General features: G+C 38.8%; 1 protein-coding gene across 1 annotated transcript in view; it reads right to left on the bottom strand.

Annotated features, from left to right (window-relative positions):
• Nucleotides 1-4139: 4139 nt before the first annotated feature.
• The window catches only part of JMY (junction mediating and regulatory protein, p53 cofactor), a 98603-nt gene continuing 93149 nt past the window's right edge, over nt 4140-9593 (bottom strand). Inside the window, exon 11 of the mRNA XM_053224299.1 lies at nt 4140-9475. The gene's annotated coding sequence lies outside the window, so the exon portion shown is untranslated. The remainder of the gene's footprint in view (nt 9476-9593) is intronic.

The raw sequence follows: 9593 nt of genomic DNA, 5'->3' as shown, positions 1-9593 counted from the left end.
GTTAGGCAGCTGAATACATACAGATCTGGTGTTCTGAGAAGAGGTATAGATCAGAAAAAAGAAAAACAAAAACAAAACTGGGAATCATCAAGACACATGTCATTTAGAGCCATGGGAAAGAGCACGGCTAACTAGGAAGAGAAAACAGTTATGAAGAACATCTATGAACATTTAGAAATAGGTCTGTCTTCTTATCAACCATCCATGAAAGCCAAGGTATAAAGTCATTGTACTTGTATCTAATGCAGTGACTCACTGAACCCCTAATGCTGGGGTTGGTGAGGTAATAGGTCTAGTAACCCGCCTCCTGAGGACTCAACATAATGTGATACCACAGCTGAGATAACACGAGAGAGATTTATAGCTGACATTAGAAAACCTTCCAGCAAGTGCTGGGTCACAGTAGACTTACGGTTGCACTTTATGATGGTTGTCAGGCAACAGAGTTAACATTTCAAATAGTGTGGAACTGACCCATATATCTGCCCAGAGGTGGGTCACAGAGATAGTTTTAAAAAGTAATTTTGAAAAGTAATTTTTAAAGGTGGATCTGAACCACTGAAACACTTGAACATTTACTCAGAGAAGATCCCACAGGTTTTGGTTTTTCTTTAAGCATGAAAACGATCATTTTGGCCTACAACATGGCTGGGATGTTGGTGCCAGCGGGACTACTTTGACCATAGAACCGTAGTATGGCTTTTGCACAATGGAATTTTGTGTGTGTGTGAGGTTTATCTTTGAGAGACAGCACACGCATGCATGTGTGCATGCTCACGTGGGAGAGGAGCAGAGTGAGGGGGAGAGAGAATCCCAAGCAAGTTCTATGTCAGCACGGAGCCCGATGCGGGGGGCGGCTTCATGAACCGTGAGATCATGACCTGAGCCGAAATCCAGAGTTGGAAGCTTAACTTACCCACCAGGCGCCCTGCATAATGTAATTTTGAAAAAGATGATGTCACGATATGCTCTTGACGGCTACGTGTGGTGAGTTTCTTCCCATCTTGTTATTCTTCTCCCAAGTCACTTAATGGTGTTAATTTATTCTTCTAGCTTAAGTATATATTTACACACTGTACCACATACATGAAAATTTAAAAATTCAGAGTAGGGCTTATTCTAAATCTTTCATAAGTTTTAAGAATATAGGATTGATTCCTGCCAGACTTCTTTCCATTAAAAAAAAAAAAATGGTCACAAACAACATAAAGGTTTCTTGCACTTTTCCAATTTCTCATCATCATTGGTTACAGAAAACCTCTGTTGATGGAGTTCAGTGCCCTTAGGGATAAATAACTAATTGTTCGTGGTAGTAAACTATTCCAACAGAAATCAACTAGCAGGTTTAACTGATGTAAGGCTTTTCTTCAAAAACCATCATATCCATAGTCTTGCAATGACTTGATTAAAGCATTAAGATTATTTCAACATAAAGGGTCTCCAGATCAGAGAGAGAGAATATGCAAGGCATTTAGTGAGAGTTGAAAGAGCTCAAGTTGGCCCCAGTCAGTGGGGATGTTGTAGCTCTAGAATTATGTGGATAGAAAGAAATTGCCGAGACTAAAAGTGTCAGCATCTGCAGTTTAAAGACCTAACTGGATGGAAGTGAGACAGAGAACTGTGTAGGCATATATGTATGTGGGGATACAGATGCTCCTGTGACTCCCCTTGTAGAAACTGTGTTGTGGGGAACAAGTTTCCTGCATCTACACTATTAGCCCTATGACTAACCATAATTATAGTCTGTGACTGACTTTATTTGAAGTCACATTTTGATGCCTTTGACTTTTTTCTGCCTCTTGAAAATTTTCATTGGTTTTCTCTAGCACATCTCAAAACAGGAGACTCAAGTCTAGTATTAGCTTAGAATGAGCTCTTTTCACAACAGTCTAAAACTAAAGCTGAACACTAGTTGAACCTTATAGGGTTAAGAGTGAAATTGGAAGTTGCTGTGGGGAATAATGGAGGGGTTAAATCAAAGCTGCCACTTAGTAGCCGTCACTGTGGAGAACATCTAAACCTTTTTATTCCTTTTCTGTGCCTCAAATGAGGAGTAACATTTGTAGAATTGTAAGGATTATATTGGCTTCTCTAATTCTTTCTCTTACACCTTTTTAAAAAATATATTTTAAGAGAGTGTAAGGTGAGCGGGGGAGGGGCAGAGAGAGACAGAGAATATGAAGTGATTCTACACTGACAGCAGGGAGCGCAGGGGCTCAAACACCAACTGTGAGACTGACCTGAGCCAAAGTTGCATGCTTAACCGATTGAGCCACCCAGGTGCTCCACATCTTAACTTTCTTATTCCCCTACTTCCAATGTTCTAAGAATGTTGACACATAGGGATGGTCATAGTTGCCTACATGCTTTCCGAATTAACAACGGATGGAATTTAGATGGTGTCGATGTAAGAGAAACATTTTAGGCAGACACGTACAGGTAGAAAGGCAGGAGATGAGCATCTAAAATGGAAACAGGGCTAAAGTCTTGGAAAGGAGACCAAAGTCTGCCCACTGAAAGCCTTGTATATTGGCGCATGTTTTACTGGCCAGAGGCTGGAAGTGTAGGACTGTACTGACTGCCCTGCAAACCTGGCCATTGGAATTAGTGACAGGGATGAATGTGAGATCAGAAAGACGCTTAATGCCCTGAGTATATGGAGTCATTCATAGCAACTGCCAAGAGCAGATGGAGGAGGCAAGAGGAAGAGAGGTAGCTGTGATTTGGAGAGACCCACATGAACTCACACTGATTTTTGAGAGTGTGCGCCCAAGCGAAGGGCCGAGAGAGAGAGAGGGAGCGCAGAGCCTGGAGTGGGGCCTGAGCTCACGCAAGAGGATCTTGTTTTCTGGTTAGCAACAGAGTTGTGGTATCTTGTCTCTGTGCAAAGGGTATCCATGTAGTAACGTGACAGAGGGACAGACAGCTTGGGAAATATGATCAAACTTTATTATCCATCAGTAACTGTTAGCATGTGATGAAATGTTGCTATTTTTGCACCAAAGAATCTCAAACCTCTCCCAAACAGCTTACTTGAGCAAAGAATTGACAAGGTTTTCAACCGGCTTATGGAATTCAGCAAGGTCAGGATGTGGGACAGTCGCAAAGGACTGAGGAATTCTATCGGGCCGAGATTTCCACGTTTTGTGTTTTTTTACCTGTCGTAGTAAAGGTGGCTAGTCCAACAGAGGGGTCACCCACTGAGGCTACCCTTAAGCCACCACACCATGACTTTCCTAAGGAAAGTCCTTCGGGCTACTTTCTGATGTATGTGCAGACAGAACACATAGAATTAAGGCCCCTTCCTTCAGAGAAATTTCTCAATGCAAAATTCTGAAGCTGGAAGAAGTACCAAATTCTACTGTGTTCAGCCTGTCATTTTAAAAATAGTAGTTTGGGGAAGGAACAAATAAATCACTTAATACCAGCCTGTGAACCTTTTCACATAGATAGCCCTAGTAATAAAAAATCAGCAACAAAAATCCTCTAAGGGGGCAAAACTGATTTCAACTGCACAGGGAGAGATGGAACTGGAGCCCTTATTCAGGGACCAGGGTACCATCTGGGATCTAAGTCCCTTTAAGGACACCTGCCCTGAAATGTGTGCCTTGTGTATGTCAGGGGCCACATCAGGTCAGCACTGGATAAGGGTATCTGCTGGGTTCCATTTAGGTCCCATGTTTAAGTGTAAAACCAATAATCTCCATTTAAATGGTCACAAATTGCTTGCTAAAATGAAAGGTATTTAAAGACCTTCCAACGTTGAAAGCCAACATTGCCCAACGATGTCGACAGCTTTCTAGATCACATAAATAAGGCTGTTATTACCACAAATTCAGCTACCGTTAAAACGCTTCATTACAAATACTCAGGAAGAGGCACTGGTACAGGGGTACACCATCTCTGAAGCCTGTTTATCATCTTATAGCAAAAGCATACCACCAATGCATTTTTTTCTTTTTAAGTTTATTTATTTTGAGAGAGGGAGAGAGAATCCCAAGTCGGCTCCGCACTGGGGAGGAGGGCTCGAACCCATAGATGGTAAGATCATGACCTGCACCAAAATCAAGAGTCAGGGGCTCAACTGACAGAGCCACCCAGGCACCCCACCAATGTTGTTTTAAACAAACAAAATGAAGTTAACTCAATAAATATCTTTTATTAAAGAAAAAGAGGAATATTGTTAAGCACCAAAACTGTATGTTGTTACATTGCATGTACAAGAGAAGGTGACTGCAATACTTGCTGTACAAGTACTTAACTCTGAAGTCGTAAGTGTAAAAAACAGGAAATACAAAGCAGTAATTACAATGCAGAAAAGTTGCACTAAAGAGCAAAAGGCAACAGTCAAAACAATTATTGGAGATTTCAGAGTATTGCTATAAATGCCTGCTTAGTTTTTTCTTTGTACTTTTAATACTTTAAAATATTATTAATGGAGCATATAAGTATTGTAAATTTGCAAGAGTGGCATTTACAATACACTGTACTTCCATCTAATGTACGGTGTTAAAGCCATCTTTAAAAGCCAAGCACAATGTGCTAGTGTTTTGCTTCTACCATTATAATATTGCACAAAGCTAGTAAATAGTGAATTGGTCTGCCATTGTAATTTTCATTGAACCAGAAAGGCTAAAAAACATGTCAGTTTCATTAGCCCTTATGGGCTTTCATCATGCAAAATGATCTGTAGCCTTCGAATTTTCACAAACAATATATATATTATGGTTTCATACTTGGCAAGACATACAGTACAGTAAGAAACTCAGTGAGACAGTGTTGATTCTGTCCGAGTCGAAGAAGTCAGAAGTCACTGTCTGGGTTGTATCGTCTACCCCTCTTGGTTCACAATTGAAGGGAAAATGCCATCTTGTGATCATGAAGACTTCCTAAAACCAATGTAATTAGTATTGGGAAAAGCTATAACTTGTTACACTCTTTGATAGTTAACCATAGAACATGCAAGTTAAAAAAAAAAAACAAAACCCAAACTTCCCTTGTTAAAATTCAGCTCTATAACCAATACCCATACCTTTCTGTATACATCTAAAACTCACTTTGCACAGCCTTTCCTATCCACCCTTAATTCCCCCAAATTGAGGCACTCTTATAACCGACTTTAAAAAAACAAAACAAAAAAACAGAAAAACTTTCCCTTACCTCTCAAAACAAATGACTGCTTTGAGATTCAGTGTGAAAGAGCATTGATACAATATTTAACATGTCAACCTCAGAGGTATTTTCTGTACATGCACCTTAGTGGCATAATTATAGAGGGAAGGGGAGAAACATTTAGAAATTTGGATTCTCAATTAAATTCCTCAAATACCAAGCTGTACATTTACTGTGGGCAAAACATTTTAGAATGAACACATCTTCAAAATAACCCAATGGGCAGACATTTCTCTCTCTCTCTCTCTCTCTCACACACACACACACACACACACACTCTCCAAATTCCCTCTCACCGTAAAAAAAAACCTCTGTTTACATACATGATAGTTTAGGCAGCAATATAAACTCATTTTTTAAGAAAAGCTTTTAAATTAGATTATTTATAGGATAAAAAATACCATTGCTTTATTTTACAAAGCAATTTAAGCAGAGGTTCCTCCTCATGTGCTTTAACTAAAGAGCACTTTGTAGCAAAGTTCAGAAGTAACTACTGAATTGTTCAGCAGCACTAAATCAATGCAACAGGCTCCAACAGTAAGTAAGGTGCTTCTACTTTTTTTACCTCTTCCCTCTGAAATCAATCGTGCTGGCCCATCCTCTAGCACTAAGCATAGCTCTTCTAAGCAATAAAGGTGAAATAAAATCTGTTTATAATGCACATTTAACTTTATCATTTAAATTCAGTGCAAGAGTTAGGGACAACTTATTAGGGTTTCTGTTCTCCTAATCAAATGGTTGCATGTTAACAATGCATCTGCCACGATTTTTAAATGTTTTACAGCTGTTCAAGAAGATTTCTTAAAATAAACCTGGTAAAGCATATGAAATTTCAACTCCCTGATAAGGCCGTCATGGACCCATTAGTGCTTTATAGATTGCTATCTCATGATACGTATAAGTTTTTTTTTTTTTTAAAACCTGTAGTGAAAGAAAAACTTTCCTTAGGCTAAAAGCACAGATTCACATTTATACACAAACTCAATGAATGCAATTAAAAAATGGCATCTTAGGGAATGTATAAAATTGTGTTAATTGTATCCTGGTCCCATTCCAAACAGAGGATGCTGCCCGTTCATTTTTGTTCCACTGATATATGAGTTTTAATTCTTGGTGCCTGCTATGATCTAAGTATGCTTTACAATTTAACACTCTTTTATCGCAAAGTGGTCGTGCCATGTTACCTAATATTGGTACACAGTTCAGCTTTGTAGAAACAAGGATTTCCACCCCCACCCCCCATTATACAGAGTAAATGAAAGTGCTGAAGATTTTCTATGGTTTCACATAATGAGAAAAAACCCACATTCCCGCTGTGGAAATCCTACACCTGATCCACTCTTAGAGCTGTGCCTAGTTGTTTTAAAAATACACATTAAGAAATCTTTCAGTTCTGCAATGAGAACTAGGGAATGATTGTTTTCAATAGTACTCACCAACTCAAAACCTATAAAACATACAGCAAACAAGACAACTGCTCATCTTTTAAAAATCTCTTTAGCCAGGCCTTTTGTCATACTGCTACCCCACAGTACCCCCCATATTGGAGATGGGTAGGAATACGTTTTCTGTGTGCCACATTGGTTATATACACAACAGTTTGAGTATTAAGTGGCACTCAAGTGGGCAGTAACATTAGCCTTACAATACCCCCAAGTTATCTATTTGTTTCCCCACTTAAAATATACTGCAGTCGAGTCTAGACTGATAAATCAACTCCTAAACTGATTCGGCATAAGCAAGCAGCTGTTTGTGTATTCTTATGACAAATGATACACTGAGATAAAACTATCAAATATTTTAAACCATATAAATAGTACAGGCAAGTCCAGTACTTGAAACATGATCACCTGTAAATGTCATCCTAACTAAATATATAAAACCTTAATGTAAAGCGCAAAAATGCTCATTTTTTTTTTAAGGGCAGGTGGAGAAAAGGGGAATTTAACCATGCTTACATAATTTTGTTGGGTTCCAAAACCTCTTTAAAATTAACAGGTTGGGGGGAGAAAATAAAATTAACACGAGGATTCAACTGGTAATGTCATCTTGGACAAATGGACTGGAGTTATTTGAAATTTCAGCATTATTTACGGGCTCCAAAGGATGGTGATCTGCACTAACTTGTACTTCTGTGGAAGGAGGAATCGGAATCTTAAGGACAGAAGATACGTGTACTGGAAAAGTTACTCAGCAGAGAATAAGCACAGCTGGTTGCTAACAAGACCGCACTTTAACCTGCTCATCATCAAGTGAGATGCCCTTCATGGAGTGCCACAGTGGGGTGTGCTCAGAGGTATGGATGCACCTCCAAAGGATTCACAGGGGTCTGTACCCCTCCAGTATTTGCCAGAGACTTACTAGAACATGGCTGTGAAAGACAACTCACAAGACCCATTTCTAAGAGAACCTGTCTTTTGATGGAATCCCAGCTCTAACACTAAATAGGGAGCAATTCCTGGCATAGAAAAATCCCAGTGCTTTTGCTGTACGTTTAATATTAGGTTCTCCTGTATTTTTCAGAATGTCAATGGATGAAAAAACGAACTGATCCATAAGCATCCAGAGGTTTGAAACTGATACGTGATTTTTTAAAGGTTTGCAAACTTGCTTAAAAAAAATCAAACCAATCAGTCTTTGGTTGAAAAGAATGCTTCAGTTCTGTACTGAAGGAAACGGGAGGGGAGGGTCCACACACACCTCCCCGCTGTGAGATGAACATTAAAATATATATCTCGGGTACAGATGTAATCTTCCAAGATAAGAAGTGGGAATAAAACATGAATAAAATATGAAACATGTGAAAATGCTGTGCAAAAGCTCCTACTCATCAGTAAGCAGGAAGTTTTCTCCTTAATTATTTTAAAGGAAGTAACATCTTAAAGGGACAAATCTGTGAGCATTTTTTTTTCTCTCCATGAAAACCACTTTATACACATTCAAGGACTTTTACTCTAGGACTGCTTTTCTGGGTCTAGGCCAGAGAAATGCCTCAGAAAAAATAAAAGTTCTTTTTAGTTCCTCAGTCCTTAACTCCCTTCATATAAAGGCCAACATGTGTCTTATACAGAATTACACTCTACAGAATACTATAGACTGGGTCCAACAGATCTACCTTCGGTCAAGCCCCCAGCAGTCCTGCTGAGAATTCATAATGGCTCCTTTCACATAAATGCATCTTTCAGGACTCCAATACAGCAAAATCAGCACCTAGAACTTTATACCTATGTTTTAAAAAGTCTCCTGACAGTAACAAAGGCTCTCTCCCAAAATCCCACTCAAAACATGTGAGGATAGTAAAATGCCAGCCCAGAAGGCTTTTCTGCCTGTCTAGTTTCTGCATTATTTGTAGAGCACATTTCACTGCGGAGCATAACAGAGAAACTTAAATGTGCCCGTTACAAAGATTTAAGATCAGCATCCCTATTATTGAATCCTCTTTTTTGATTCTCAATAGGAAAGTCATGTTGCATTACACTAATCAAGCAATCGTTCAAACAAAAAGACTAAAAATAATTTGAAATATTATCAAGTTACAAAGTATTGCTTTTCATACACAAAGTTGCACATGAAATTCAAACTATTATAAATTCACAATTATGAAGAGCTATTTAAAAGCATGGAAATTTTTACTTCAAAACCTTACAAAGTGTAAGAGTGTGTGGTCTTTTAAAAATATGCCATGGTAAATCTATCATGTTGTGGTAAACACATTAAATGCATCTCTGTGGTTATCTTTTCAGATGTTGAACATCTTTAAAATGTGAACATTTTCAGTGCATTTCCACCTGATTCTTTCCAATTCCTGTCCTATAGCTATCATGATACACTTCTTTTTCAGAGTGCTGCACTATTTATATAAGCTGGTATGGAAGAGGTGCTGTCTTTTCAAGCAGAGGACTATTCAGTGCACTTAAAGATGGATTTCAAAGCAGACTCAATACAGCTCACAGTAGATCTCTGTCAACCCAGTGTTCTTCCAACTCAGAGCAACCCCTAGCTTTACTGGCCACTACAAGGATGTAACTGGGTGGACAGGAGGGGAAGGTGCTTAAAAAAACCAGGCATGTCCAGAAGGCCTTTTCTTCACTGCATCAGGAGCACTGCACATCTAAAACTCCTGTTAACCACCAACTACTGGAATGACTGGAAAAGCGATAACTTGCCAACTGTGCCTCTGTTTTTTCACACCACTGTGCCAATACACTTTGCATCTAATGGAATCCAATTGGGAAATCGCATGTTTAAAATTTTGTTTTCCAAAACAGTAAGAACTGATCTTCAACTGTATTTTTTTCTTTCCGTTGAGTCACCTGTTTAGAAAAAAATAATACAATGTATTACAAAATGATGGCTTATTAAGGTCAGTGTGTATATATATGTTCCCACACAACTTCTGTAATACCCAGATGAACACTGAT

The sequence above is a fragment of the Acinonyx jubatus genome, chromosome A1 (assembly GCF_027475565.1).
Source record: "Acinonyx jubatus isolate Ajub_Pintada_27869175 chromosome A1, VMU_Ajub_asm_v1.0, whole genome shotgun sequence".
Lineage (NCBI taxonomy): Eukaryota > Metazoa > Chordata > Mammalia > Carnivora > Felidae > Acinonyx > Acinonyx jubatus.
This window is presented reverse-complemented; position numbering and strand designations above follow the sequence as displayed.